The sequence below is a fragment of the Sciurus carolinensis genome, chromosome 6, assembly GCF_902686445.1.
Source record: "Sciurus carolinensis chromosome 6, mSciCar1.2, whole genome shotgun sequence".
Taxonomy (NCBI): domain Eukaryota; kingdom Metazoa; phylum Chordata; class Mammalia; order Rodentia; family Sciuridae; genus Sciurus; species Sciurus carolinensis.
The window spans coordinates 79,958,609-79,973,151 of record NC_062218.1 but is presented as its reverse complement, the minus strand read 5'-3'; positions in this window follow the sequence as shown (position 1 = coordinate 79,973,151).

Here is a 14,543-nt window from a genome sequence, read left to right as displayed (position 1 = left end):
CATAGCAGCAATGGAAAGTTAGTATACTGTAAAATGAATTCATATGTCTTTGATTTTCAATTTCACAAGATCAGTGAGATTAGAGATCATCTAAGTTATTATTAAAAGAAGTGATAAGATATAGATGATGAGTTATTAAAAAGTTTTACTGTGAAAACAAATCCAAAGAGTTGACTGTTAAGAATATGGCTGTTGATTTCTCTAATAGTTGATATCCAAACTGTTGTCACCCAACATGCTATTAACAACATGGTGTCACCAACACCAATGATAAGTACTTAACTCTAATTCTCTTAAAGACTACATTAAATTACACTCACAAATACTAAGAAGTGCATTCATCCTGTTTCACTATTGAATGGGTAAGTTACTGGGTAAATCCTCAATCTTGGCCTTTAGGTTTTTCTGTGTATTTGTAAAATCAGGGCCTTGAACTAGATTTCTAATGACAAACTTTCTTTTGTTCTAATAAGGTCACCAGAGTTTTCCAAGTCAGAAGTGAACTGAAGCAAAACAAATGAACTGTATGGTGTAGTACGTGTGAAGCAGCATCTCTAGATTCCATTGAATAAGGGAACCCCCTGTGCTTGCAAACCTTTGTGTAGAACTACTTTGCAAAAAGGCTTATATGGTAAAGGAAGGGAAACAGTTTGGGGGGCTAAGACTGTGGGAAGAAAAGTGGTCTTCACTCAGAGTACTTTAACGGAAACCAACATTTATAAATAGTTGAATGTAATTATATGTGCCTGCTACACGTCCAATAGGTTATACTTTTTATAGAAAGGCCACCCACTTTAAGTAAACATTGTTTTAATATCTGACTCCCAGGTAGCTTAAATAACTTGAGTTTTTAAGACCCTTTCTTTTTAATACCATTTCCTTCCCTCCTGACATATAAAATATATTCATTACTTCATTACTATGGAGAAAAATACTGCATAGTTTAGTATCAGGCAATTAAGTATTTCTGGAAACTGCTATACACTAGAGCCTTATTAAAAAGATCGATCTTAATCTGTTCAATTTAATAGATCTAGAAAGAAAACAATACAAATAGTCATTATATACATGGTACCTTCAGAAATTTGGAAATTGACCTGGGAAATCGAGTGGTGTGGGAAAAAAGACAACTACTGTAGGTTTTATCTTCACAGACTGAGTTACATGTTTTCTTGCATATGTGCATTCCTGGCAATGCTAATTTGTCTTATGTTTGGGACACAAATGTCTGGGCACAAGAGGAAAGCCAGATGGAGCAGATGGTTTTTTTGTATGTGTGGAAGAAAGAGAAGGAGGTTAGACAGAAAAAAACATTGCTGAGAAGGCAAATTTATATTGTCAAAAACAATATAAATTTCCTTCTGTGAGGAGGAAATAAATGTATTTCTGAATTGCCTAAGGTTATCTCTACAGTGCCTCAGAACATGTACTGTGCTAATGGTTGCAAGGCTTCTCTAAGAAGTGAATTCAGAATGAATTATCCATGCAATGGGCCCAGATTTATGAGCAATGGTGAATAATTTGTGAATATTAAGAATATGTAAGCTATAAAAGCTTTTGTGCTAGTCAAGTAGCTTCCAGGGAAGCCTAAGTAAGATGTAGCTTTGCCAAGGATCTTTATACTGTACTAGCCAACCATCTGCTTCCAGAGGAGCCTTTTGTGCTTTTGAGGTAGTAATCTACCAACCAGGGCTTCAGCATCCACAGACTAACAGTCAGGGATAGACTGAGTGCCTACCATGTACTTCCTTCAATTCTCATCATTTTTTATAGTAGATATCCTTATTTTATAGGGGAAAAAAGACATACAGTTAGTTTCTAAAAATTTATAGTAAATAAGTGGAATCTGTCTAAAAGATCATTTCTGATATTGTCAATTTTTGCTAATAATTTGTTAACTCAAGAAATGTGAATGAATTGAAGTATGTGTCTTTGAGACCCAACTCAGTTATCCTAACAAACTCTATTCAGATGCTACCATTTACCATTTGATACAAACTGAATTCTAAGGAGAAAACTTAGGAAAAAGGGTACCTCCTCCAGAGAAATAACTAAAAATTAAAATCCATGTAATGATAAGGAATACTCCAAAGACTTTGACCATTATACAAACCAGAACCAAAGTGAGCTAATGGTTTGATTTAATCCTTGATAACATCACCATGTTTGGTTTTTGGCTTTCTCTAATCTCTTCCTGGAGTCCGTCAACGTTTTTTTTGGCTCTTCCATATCTTAGGTGCCTGACACTTTCTTGGTTTTGATGGACCTTGCTCTTCTTTAGTTATAAGTTAATCCCTACAGAGAAAGTGGTAAAAATTCATGAGACAGTGTGTGTGTGTGTGTGTGTGTGTGTGTGTGTTCCTTTTTCTATTTACTCTTCTACCTACCCACCTACCCATGCCACATTTCTTGAAGATTTTGTGTTGGTGTCATGAAAACTAAGTCTTTGAGTGTTAAGTAATGGATACAGCATAAGACTAGATAGATTACCTGGTATAGGGGTCATTTTGAGTTGCAGGATTATGGGTTTGTCTAGTACAGTGTAAGTGCCACCCACTTGAAGTCTATCCCTAAACATTTGTCTTGTGAATGCAGTGCATTACTTTTGGAGGAGGCATCTGCTAACTGGATACTAATGACTTTTACTTGGTATAAGAGATATTGGGTTTGTTTTGATGGCTAGTACTTAATGGAAGAAATATGAATTACTGCCCATTGGCATTAGCACCCTACACAAACAATTTCCTCTTCAGCTGTTAGCTTCCCTTCTCTAAGACAATAGAAAGAAGTACTTTTAAAATGCAAATAGTTCATCATTAAAATTTTGATCCAGAGCTGGAGGTTCCGTGTCAGGGTGCCTGCAGGTTTGGCTGCACCTGGGTTCTTCCTCCTGTCTCTCAAGATTGTTCATCCCTGGTGATCTCTCTCCAGAGAGTGGCATTGAAATTTGGGGACTGCAACGTGTCCGAACTTAGGACATCTCAGACCCAGATTGGTGGGATAGTGACTGGGTCTGCCAGGGCCTGTCCGGGCCAGGCAGTTTTGTGGGAAGTCAGAGACAGGACTGAGAAGCTTTCAGCTAATCACAGAGACAGTTTTTTGATTTTCCACTAAGATTTATTTCATTTTTTTTTCTTCTGTGGCATCTCTCCATATTTGGAGCAGGGTGTTTTTTGTGCATCAGTTTGTTGAGGATGGTGATATATGCATGGTGTTTTGCAGTTCTGCTGTATATCCTTATTTTTAATTTTTTTCTCTTTATATGTTTTCTTCCTGTTGCTTGTCTGTCTTCCTGGATTCCCTTTATACCCTTTCTCCACCTAATGACCAATCTCTGTTGGTTTCTCTTACATTCTTCCTGTGAATTTTTGCTTCTGGCTTCTCTCTTCCTCATGAACATCATGCCCTGCACTATTTCTGTTCTCTCTTTGTTCACTATTTGGGATTGTGAATTCTTTTGGCAAATTTTCTGTTTATGTTGTGGACAGTGATTGAACTCACCATTGCTGTTTATAGCAAGAGGGCAGTGGACGCCTTAGATTTAGTGGACACTATTAGATTTGAGGCTGTATATTGTTTGCACTGGGTGCTATTGATATTGGTCTCCCTTTTAAAGGTGGGATACTAGAAATCTTCAGGGACAATATAGGTCTACAGTGTAGAATCTGTACTGCCTCAAATCCATATGACTAGATGGGAAAACACACAAACAACAAGGGAACAAAGTGCCCCAATAAGAGAATCCACTGACAACACAGTAGAAGAAATGTCTGAGAAGGAGTTTAGAGTATACGTAGTTTAACTGATCTGCAAAGTAAAGGATGTTATAAAGAGTGAAAGCAAAGTGAAAATACAGGAAGTAAAAGACCCCTTCAATAAAGAGTTAGAGATTGTGGGGGGGGAAAAAAAAAAAGCCAGGCAGAAGTCCTTGAAATGAAGGAATCAATATATCAAATTATAAATTCAATGGGAAACATCACCAACAGACTAGAACATTTGGAATACAGAACCTCAGGCAATGAAGACAAAATATTTAATATTGAAAATAAAATTGTGCAGAGAATATGGTGAGAATCCATGAGCAGAACTTCCAAGAATTATGGTATAACCTGAAAAGACCAAATTTAAGAGTTATTGGAATAGAAGAAGGAGCAGAGATACAAACCAAAGGAATGCAATGACATAATGTCAGAAAATTTCCCAAACCTAAAGAATGAAATGGAAAATCAAATACAGGAGGCTTACAGGACCCAAAATGTACAAAATTACAGCAGAATCACACCAAGACACATTCTAATGAAAATGAGTAAAATACAGAATAAAGATGAAATCTTAAAGACTGTGAGAGAAAAAAAAGCAAATTACATATAGGGGAAAATCAATTTGGATCTCAACTGATTTCTCAGTCCAGAGCCTCAAAGCTAGGAGGAATAACATATTTCAAGCTCTAAAAGAAAATTTATATCCAGCAAAATTGTTTCAGATATGAAGATGAAATTAAAACTTTCCATGATAAACAAAAGTTAAAAGAATTCACAATTATAAAGTCTGCACTACAGAACATTCTCAACAAAATATTCTATGAAGATGAAGTGAAAAAATAAAAAGTGAAAAACAGTAAAGGGAGGAACTACCTTTAAAGGAATAGTCAAAAGAGAAACTAAATCAAATTAAAAGCTAGAAATAACCCCAAATGACCAGGAATACAAGTCATATCTCAGTAGTAACCTTGAATATTAATTAACTAAACTCACAATCAAAAGACATAGACTTGAAGATTGGATTAAATAACAAGACCCAACAACATGTTGTCTCCACATCCACAGACTGAAAGTGAAAGGATGGGAACACTCATAGATTGCATAAACAAGCAGGGGTTTCCATCCTCAGATCAAGTGGACTTCAAGACAAAGTTAATCAGAAGGGACAAAGTCATTTCATTTTACTGAAGGGAATTATACAGTAGCAAGACATAATGATGGTAAATATGCTCCAAACAATGGAGCATCTATGTACGTCAAACAAACCCTTCTCAATTTCAAGAATCAAATAGATCACAACACAGTCAATAATGCTGGGTGACTTTAACACACCTTTCTCACTACTGGACAGATCTAAACAAAAACTAAAACTATAGAACTAAATAATACAATCAATAATTTAAAAGATCTCCCATGTTCTTGGATAGGAAGAATTAATATTGTCAAAATGGCCATACTACCAAAAGTGCTATACAGATTCAATGCAATTCCAATTAAAATCCCAATGATGTACCTTACAGAAATAGAGCAAGCAATTATGAAATTCATCTGGAAGAATAAAAAACCCAGAATAGCTAAAGCAATCCTTGGCAGAAAGAGTGAAGCAGGGGGTATCGCAATACCAGATCTTCAACTCTACTACAAAGCAATAGTAACAAAAACGGCATGGTATTGGTACCAAAATAGAAAGGTGGATCAATGGTACAGAATAGAGGACACGGACACAAACCCAAATACATACAATTTTCTCATACTAGACAAAGGTTCCAACAATATGCAATGGAGAAAAGATAGCCTCTTCAACAAATGGTGCTGGGAGAATTGGAAATCCATATGCAACAGAATGAAACTAAACCCATATCTCTCACCATGCACGAAACTAAACTCAAAATGGATTAAGGATCTCGGAATCAGACCAGAGACCTTGCATCTTATAGAAGAAAAAGTAGGTCCAGAGCTTCAACATGTCGGCTTAGGACCAGACTTCCTCAACAGGACTCCCATAGCACAAGAAATAAAAGCAAGAATTAATAACTGGGATAGATTCAAACTAAAAAGCTTTCTCTCAGCAAAGGAAACTATCAGTAATGTGAAGACAGAGCCTACAGAGTGGGAGAATATCTTTGCCAATCATACTTCAGATAGAGCGCTAATCTCCAGAATCTATAAAGAACTCAAAAAACTCTACACCAAGAATGTAAATAATCCAACTGACAAATGGGCTAAGGAAATGAATAGACACTTCACAGAAGAAGATATACAAGCAATCAACAAACATATGGAAAAATGTTCAACATCTCTAGTAATAAGAGAAATGCAAATCAAAACCACCCTAAGATTCCATCTCACCCCAATTAGAATGGCAATTATCAAGAATACAAGCAACAACAGGTGTTGGCGAGGATGTGGGGAGAAAGGTACACTCTTACATTGCTGGTGGGGCTGCAAATTAGTGCAGCCACTCTGGAAAGCAGTGTGGAGATTCCTTAGAAAACTTGGAATGGAAACACCATTTGACCCAGCTATCCCACTCCTTGGCCTATACCCAAAGGACTTAAAATCAGCATATTATAGAGATACAGCCACATCAATGTTCATAGCTGCTCAGTTCACAATAGCCAGATTGTGGAACCAACCTAGATGTCCTTCAATTGATGAATGGATAAAGAAAATGTGGTATATATATACAATGGAATATTACTCAGCCATAAAGAATGATAAAATTATGGCATTTGCAGGCAAATGGAGGAAACTGGAGAATATCATGCTAAGTGAGATAAGCCAATCTCAAAAAACCAAAGGAAGAATGATATCGCTAATAAGTGGATGATGACACATAATGGGGGGTGGGAAGGGTTAGTGTTGGGGTTGGAGTTGGGTTTAGGGAGGGGGGCAGGAAAGGAGGAAGGAAGGACTGTATAGATGGAGGGGAAGGGTGGGAGGGGAGGGGGGGAAGGGAAAAAATGGCAGAGTGAATCAAACAACATTACCCTATGTAAATTTATGATTACACAAATGGTATGCCTTTACGCCATGTACAGACAGAGAAAAAACATGTATCCCATTTGTTTACAATAAAAAATAATAATAATTTAGACAACAGACATATATAGAATATTTCATAGAGTGAATACACTTTTCTTGGCAGTACATGGATCCTTCTCTAAAATAGACCATATCTTATGCCACAAAGCAACTCTTAGTAAATACAAAAAAAAAAAAAAATGGAGATAATACCCTGCATTCTATCAGATCATAATGGACTGAAATTAGAAATCAACAATAAAAACATAGAAGCCCCTCTAACACATGGAGACTAAATAATACACTACTAAGTGATGAATAGTAGAAGAAATCAAGGATGAAATAAAAAATACTTAGCAATAAATGACAATACTGAAACATCATAACAAAATCTCTGGGACACTATGATGTCAGTATTAAGGAAAGTTTATTGCATTGAGCTGATTTATTAAAAGAATAAAAAGTCAATAAATAAATGACCTAACATTACATCTTAAAACCCTAGGAAAAGAACAAATCAACACCAAAACAGTAGAAGATAGTAAATAAATAAAGTCAGAGCTGAAATCAATGAAATTGAAACAAAATAAACAATTTATAAAAATGACAAAGCAAAAAGTTGGTTCTTTGAAAAAAATCAATAAAATTGTTAAACCCCTAACCACACTAATGAATAGAGAAAGAGAGAAAACCCAATATGTGATGAAAAAGAAAATATCACAAAAGAAAATGCACAACTGAAATACAGAAGATAATTAGAAATTATTTTGAAAATTTATACTCCAATAAAATAGAAAATATCGAGGACATTGACAAATTTCTAGAGACATATGACCTACCTAAAATGAATCAGGAGGTCACACAGGATTTAAACAGAGCAATTTCTAATAAGAAAATAGAAAATGCCATCAAAAGACTACTACTACTAAGAAAAGCCCAGGACTAGACAGATTATCAGCCAAGTTCTACAAGACCTTCAAAGAAGAATTAGCATCAACACTCCTCAAATTATTCCATGAAATAGAAAAGGAGGGAACCCTTCCAAACTTATTCTATGAGGTTAATATCACCCTAATAACAAAACCAGACAAAGACACATCAAGGAAAGAAAACTTCAAACCAATATCCCTGATAAACATAGATGCAAAAATTCTCAATAAAATTCTGGCAAATTGCATACAAAAACATATTTAAAAGATAGTGCACCATGATCGAGTGGGGTTCATCCCAGGAATGCAGGGTTGGTTCAACATATGGAAAGCAATAAACGTAATTCATCATATCAGTAGGCTTACAAACAAGAATATGAATATATCAAGAGATGTAGAAAAAGCATTTGACAAAATACAGTACCCCTCATGTTCAAAACTCTAGAAAAACTATGGATAGTAGGAACATACCTCAATATCATAAAAGTCATATATGCTAAACCCAAGGCCAACATAATTCTAAAGGGAGAAAAATTGAAAGCATTCCCTCTCAAAACTTGAACAAGACAAGGGTGTCCTCTTTTACCACCTTTATTCAACATTGTCCTTGAAACTCTAGCCAGAGCAATTCAATAGAAGAAAGAAATTAAAAGTATACAAATAGGAAAATAACTGAAACTATCACTGTTTGCCAATGAAATTATTCTATATTTAGAAGATCCAAAAAATATGACCAAAAAACTTCTAGAACTACTAAATGAATTCAGCAAAGTAGCAGGATATAAAATCAATACCCATAATAAAATGCATTCCTATACATCAGTAATGAATCCACTGGAAGAAAAGTAAAGAAAACTACCCCATTCACAATCTCCTCGAAAAACAAAAGTTTGGGAACCAATCTAACAAAAGAGGTGAAAGACCTCTACAATGAAAACTACAGAACACTAAAGAACAAAATTGAAGAAGACCTTAGAAGATGGAAGATCTCCCATGCTTCTGAATAGGCAGAATTAATATTGTCAAAATGGCCATACTACCAAAAGCATTATACAAATTTAATGCAATTCCTATTAAAATTTCAATGACATTCTTCATAGAACTAGAAAAAGCAATCATGAATTTCATTTGGAAAAATAAGAAACCCAGAATAGCCAAAGCAATTGTTAGCAAGAAAGTGATTCAGGAGGTTTCACAATGCCAGAACATAAACTATACTACAGAGCTATAGTAATAAAAACAGCATGGTATTAGCACCAAAACAGACTTGTAGACCCATGGTACAGAATAGATGACACAGACAAACCCACATAAATACAGGTATTTCATACTAGACAAAGGTGTCAAAAACATTCACTGGAGAAAGATAGCCTATTCAACAAATGGTACTGGGAAAAATGGAAAGCCACATGTAACAAAATGAAATTAAACCTTTATCTCTCACCCTACATGAAACTCAACTCACTGTGAATCAAAGACTTAGGCACTAGAACAAAGAACCTGCAACTACTAGAAGAAAAAGTAGGCCCAAATCTTCACCATATCGGCCTAGGATTTGATTTCCTTAAAAAGACCCCTAAAGCACAAGAAGTAAAATCAAGAATCAATAAATGGGATGGAATCAAACTAAAAACTTCTCAGCAAAAGAAACAATCAATAATGTGAAGAGATAGCCTACAGATTGGGAGAAAATCTTTAATACACGTACCTCAGATAAAGTATTAATCTCTAGGATATATAAAGAACTCAAAAGACACCAGAAAAACAAATAACCCAATTAATAAATGGGTCAAGGAAATGAACAGATGCTTCACAAAGAAGAAATACAATTGATCAACAAATATATGAGAAAATGTTCATTTCTAGCAATTAGAGAAATGCAAATCAAAACTAAGAATTCATCTCACTCCAATCAGAATGGCAATTATCAAGAATACAAGCAACGATAAATGTTGGCGAGGATGTGGGGGAAAAGGTACACTCATACATTGCTGGTGGGACTGCGAATTGGTGTAACCATTATGGAAAGCAGTATGGAGATTCCTCAGAAAACTTGGAATGAAACCACCATTATCCCACTCTTCAGTTTATACCCAAAGGACTTAAAATCAGCATACTACAGTGATGCAGCCACATCAATGTTTATAGCAGCTCAACTTGCAATAGCTAAACTATGGAACCAACATAGATGCCCTTCAACAGATGAATGGATAAAGAAAATGTGGTATATATATTCGATGGAATATTACTCAGCTTTAAAGAATCAAATTATGGCATTTGCTGGTAAATGGATGGAGTTAGAGAATATCATGCTAAGCAAAATAAGCCAAACCCCCAAAACAAAGGCTAAAAGTTTTTTGTGATATACAGATGCTAATTCACAATAAGGGATGGGGAGGTAGGGAAGAATAGAGTTACTTTATATTAGGTAGAGAGGAGTGAAGGGAGGGGAATAGGCTTGGGGGTAGGAAGGATAGTAGAGTGAAACAGACATTATTACCTCAGGTATATATGACTGCAGGACCAATGCGATACTACTATATATACAGTCAGAAAAATGAGAAGCTACATTCCATTTATGAATGGTCTATCAAAATATATAAATGTATTCTACTGTCATGTACAACAAACTAGAGCAAATTTTTAAAAATCAAAATTAAAGTACATAAACTCACAGTTCTGGTCTAAGAGCATGGCGCTGGCATCTGCTTAGTTTCTAGCAAGGGCTATGTCTAGTCATGGAAAAAGCACATGTGCTAGGGACACTGAGGGGAGGTACCAGACTTGCTTTGTAACAACAGTAACAAATCCAGTCCGCACGATAACTTATTCCTTCAAGGAAAGCATTAATCCCTCTTAAAGACCCCAATTCCTCTGAACAACATTATATTGAGCACCAAGCCTCTACATGAGTTTTGGTCAGGATAAACTATATGCTCTGGAAAATCTGACTCCAGTATATGAGAATCAACCCCAAAATGCTATGAGACCAAAGGAAAGAGGCAGACAGATTCAGAATTTCAGAGTGTAATTTATTGGGTAGAAGAGTAGTCCTTAGTGTCAGCAAGACCAGTGGATCCTCACAACTTGTGTCAGAAATAGGAAGCTTATAATGTAGTTAGGACAAAAGTGACTTTATCCAAACTGGAATGTGTCTGGTTTATCTTAAGTAACATCAAAGACTTTTGGCATATTACTGGTACTTATGGCACAAGTGTCCAGATGTACCATTGTGTGTGTGTGTGTGTGTGTGTGAGTGAGAGAGAGAGAGAGAGAGAGAGAGAGAGAGAGAGAGCTATCAGAACATTTAAGATCCACTCCTAGCAAATTCAAAGATGCAGGTACAATGTTATTAACTATGCTCACTTCCTATGGTTTGTATATGGTTTGTTTCCCTAAGGTTCATGTGCTAGCTTGGTCCCCAGTATGGTGGTACTGAAAGAGAGGTGGAGCATAGTGGGAGGTTATTGGGTATATTATGCTCAGAAAAGACTAAGAATAGTTTTGAGGGACTCTGGAGTTCTTGTAAGAGGGTTATTATAAAAGAACAAGCCTGGGTGGGTATGATGGTACAATTTATAAATCTAGGTACTTTAGAGTCTGAGGCAGAAGGATAGCAAGTTTGAGGCCAGACTTGGAAACTTAGAGATGTAGTTCAGTGGTACAGCCTCCCTAGGTTCAATCCACAGTACCATAAAACAAACAAACAAACAAAACCAAAAAAACAAAAACAAAAACCAAGCCTGATTTCCCATTTTTTAAAAAATTTCTGTCTGGTGATATGATCTCTTCCTCCTGCACATGTTCCTACCATTGTGATGCTATTTCCATGGTGTTATCTCCAGAACTGAGCTAATGCCAGCACCAAGCCCTTGAACCTCCAGAACTGTAAGCTGAATACACCTTTTTATAAAGTTATCCAACATCAGGTATTTTGCTATAGTAAGGGAATATGGATGAATATAATCACCATGCTGTAAATTAGCTCTCTAGAATGTAATCATTTTATAATTAAGTTTGTATCCTTTGAGTGTTTTGTGGTTTGGATATTAAAGTATTCCCTAAGGACCATGTGCTAAAAGCTTGTGGTTGCCAGCTTGTGGTGCTATTGTGAGGTAGTAGAACCTTTAGAAAGTGGAGCCTAGTAAAGGAAGTTAGGTCCTTAGGGTAATAACTTTGAAGGGTAAATTGGGATCCTGGTTCTTTCTTCTCACTCTGCTTCCCAGTCACCATGATGTACTGTACTGCAAAGCAAATAGGCCAAGTGACCATAGACTGAAACTTTTGAAATCATAGCCCCAAATAAATCATTCTTCTTTTTATGTTGATTTTATCAGGCATTTTGTCCCAATGACAGCTGACTAACAAAGACTGAAATCCCTTCTTCACCCCATTCCCAGTCCCCAGAAATTACTATTTTTCTCTCTGCTTCCATAAGTTTGGCTTTGCTAGATTCCACATATAAGAGAGATCATGCTGTATTTGTCTTTCTATGACAGACTTATTTCATGTAGCATAAGGTCCTTTTAGTTTATCCATTTTGGTAGGATTTCCTTTTTTTTTTTTTTTTTTTTTTTGGTATCAGGGATTGAACCCAGGGGTGCCTTAACCAGTTTAACCACTGAGCCAGTCCTGATTTATATTTTATTTAGAGACAGAGTCTTACTGAGTTGCTAAGTACCTTGCTAAGTTGCTGAGGCTAGCTTTGAATTTACGATCCTCCTGCCTCAGCCTCCTGAGTTCACTGGGATTATAGGCATTTACCCACCACACCTGGCTGGATTTCTTTCTTCTTAAAAACCAAATAAAATTTCATTATATACGTATACCATATTTTCTGTATCCATTATCTGTCAGTGGACACTTAGGTTGTTTCCATATCTTGACTGTGTAAACAACAGTGCACTGAATGTGCAAGATACCCTTCCAGAGTATCTCTTCAAAAATATGGATTTCATTTCCTTTGGATATATACCCAGAGATGGGGCTGCTGGATCATACAGTACTCCTCTTTCTTTTTAATTTTATGAGGAACAGTCATACTGTTTTCCATATTGTCTGTACCAATTTACAATTCCACTAACAATGTGCTTATCTCTGCATGCTCACCAATTCTAGTTATCATTTGGCTTTTTGATAATACCCCTTCTAACTGGTGTGTAGTGATACCACTTTGTGATTTGGATTTGAATTTTTATGATGATTGGTGATGTTGAGCACTTTTCCATATACTTGTTGGCCATTTGTACATCTTCTTTAGAAAAATGTCTATTTAGATTCTGTTCTCATTATTATTTTTTTATTGTAAACATATGGGATACATGTTGTTTCTCTGTTTGTACATGGAGTAAAGGCATACCATTTGTGTAACCATAAATTTACATAGGGTATTGTCGTTTGATTCATTCTGTTATTTTTTCCCTTCCCCCCACCCCTCCCACCCCTCTTTTCCCTCTGTATAGTCCTTCCTTCCTCCATTTTTGCCCCCCTCCCTAACCCTAACCCTAAACCTAACCCTAACCCTAACACTAACCCCTCCCACCCCCCATTATGTGTCATCATCCGATTATCAGCAAGCTCATTCATCCTTTGGTTTTTTAAGATTGGCTAATCTCACTTAGCATGATAGTCTCCAATTTCATCCATTTGCCTGCAAGTGCCATAATTTTATCATTCTTTATGGCTGAGTAATATTCATATATATATATATATATATATATACACATATACATACATATACACTACAGTTTCTTTATCCATTCATCAATTGAAGGACATCTAGGTTTGTTCCACAATCTGGCTATTGTGAATTGAGCAGCTATGAACATTTGATGTGGCTGTATCTCTGTAGTATGCTGATTTTAAGTCCTTTGGGTATAGGCCAAGGAGTGGGATAGCTGGGTCAAATGGTGGTTCCATTCCAAGTTTTCTGAGGAGTCTCCACACTGCTTTCCAGAGTGGCTGCACTAATTTGCAACCCCACCAGCAATGTATGAGTGTACCTTTTTCCCCACATCCCCGCCAACACCTATTTTTGCTTGTGTTCTTGATAATCGCCATTCTAATTGGGGTGAGATGGAATCTTAGGGTCGTTTTGATTTGCATTTCTCTTATTACTAGAGATGTTGAACACTTTTTCATATAACTGTTGATTGCTTGTACATCTTCTTCTGTGAAGTGTCTGTTCATTTCCTCAGCCCATTTGTTGATTGGATTATTTGTATTCTTGGTGGTGAGTTTTTTGAGTTCTTTATAGATTCTGGAAATTAGTGCTCTATCTGAAGTATGAGTGGCAAAGATATTCTCCCACTCTGTAGGCTCTGTCTTCACATTACTGATAGTTTCCTTTGCTGAGAGAAAGCTTTTTAGTTTGAATCTATCCCAGTTGTTGATTCTTGCTTTTATTTCTTGTGCTATGGGAGTCCTGTTAAGGAAGTCTGATCCTAAGCCGACATGTTGAAGATTTGGACCTACTTTTTCTTCTATAAGATGAAGGGTCTCTGGTCTGATTCTGAAGTACTTGATCCATTTTGAGTTGAGTTTTGTGCAGGGTGAGAAATAGGGGTTTAATTTCATTCTGTTGCATATGGTTTTCCAGTTTTCCCAGCACCATTTATTGAAGAGACTATCTTTTCTCCATTGCATATTTTTGGCTCCTTTGTCTAGTATGATAAAATTGTATTTATTTGGGTTTGTGTCCATGTCCTCTATTCTGTACCATTGATCTACCGCTCTAATTTGGTACCAATAACATGCCGTTTTTGTTACTATTGCTTTGTAGTAGAGTTGAAGGTCTGGTATTGTGATACCCCCTGCTTCACTCTTTCTG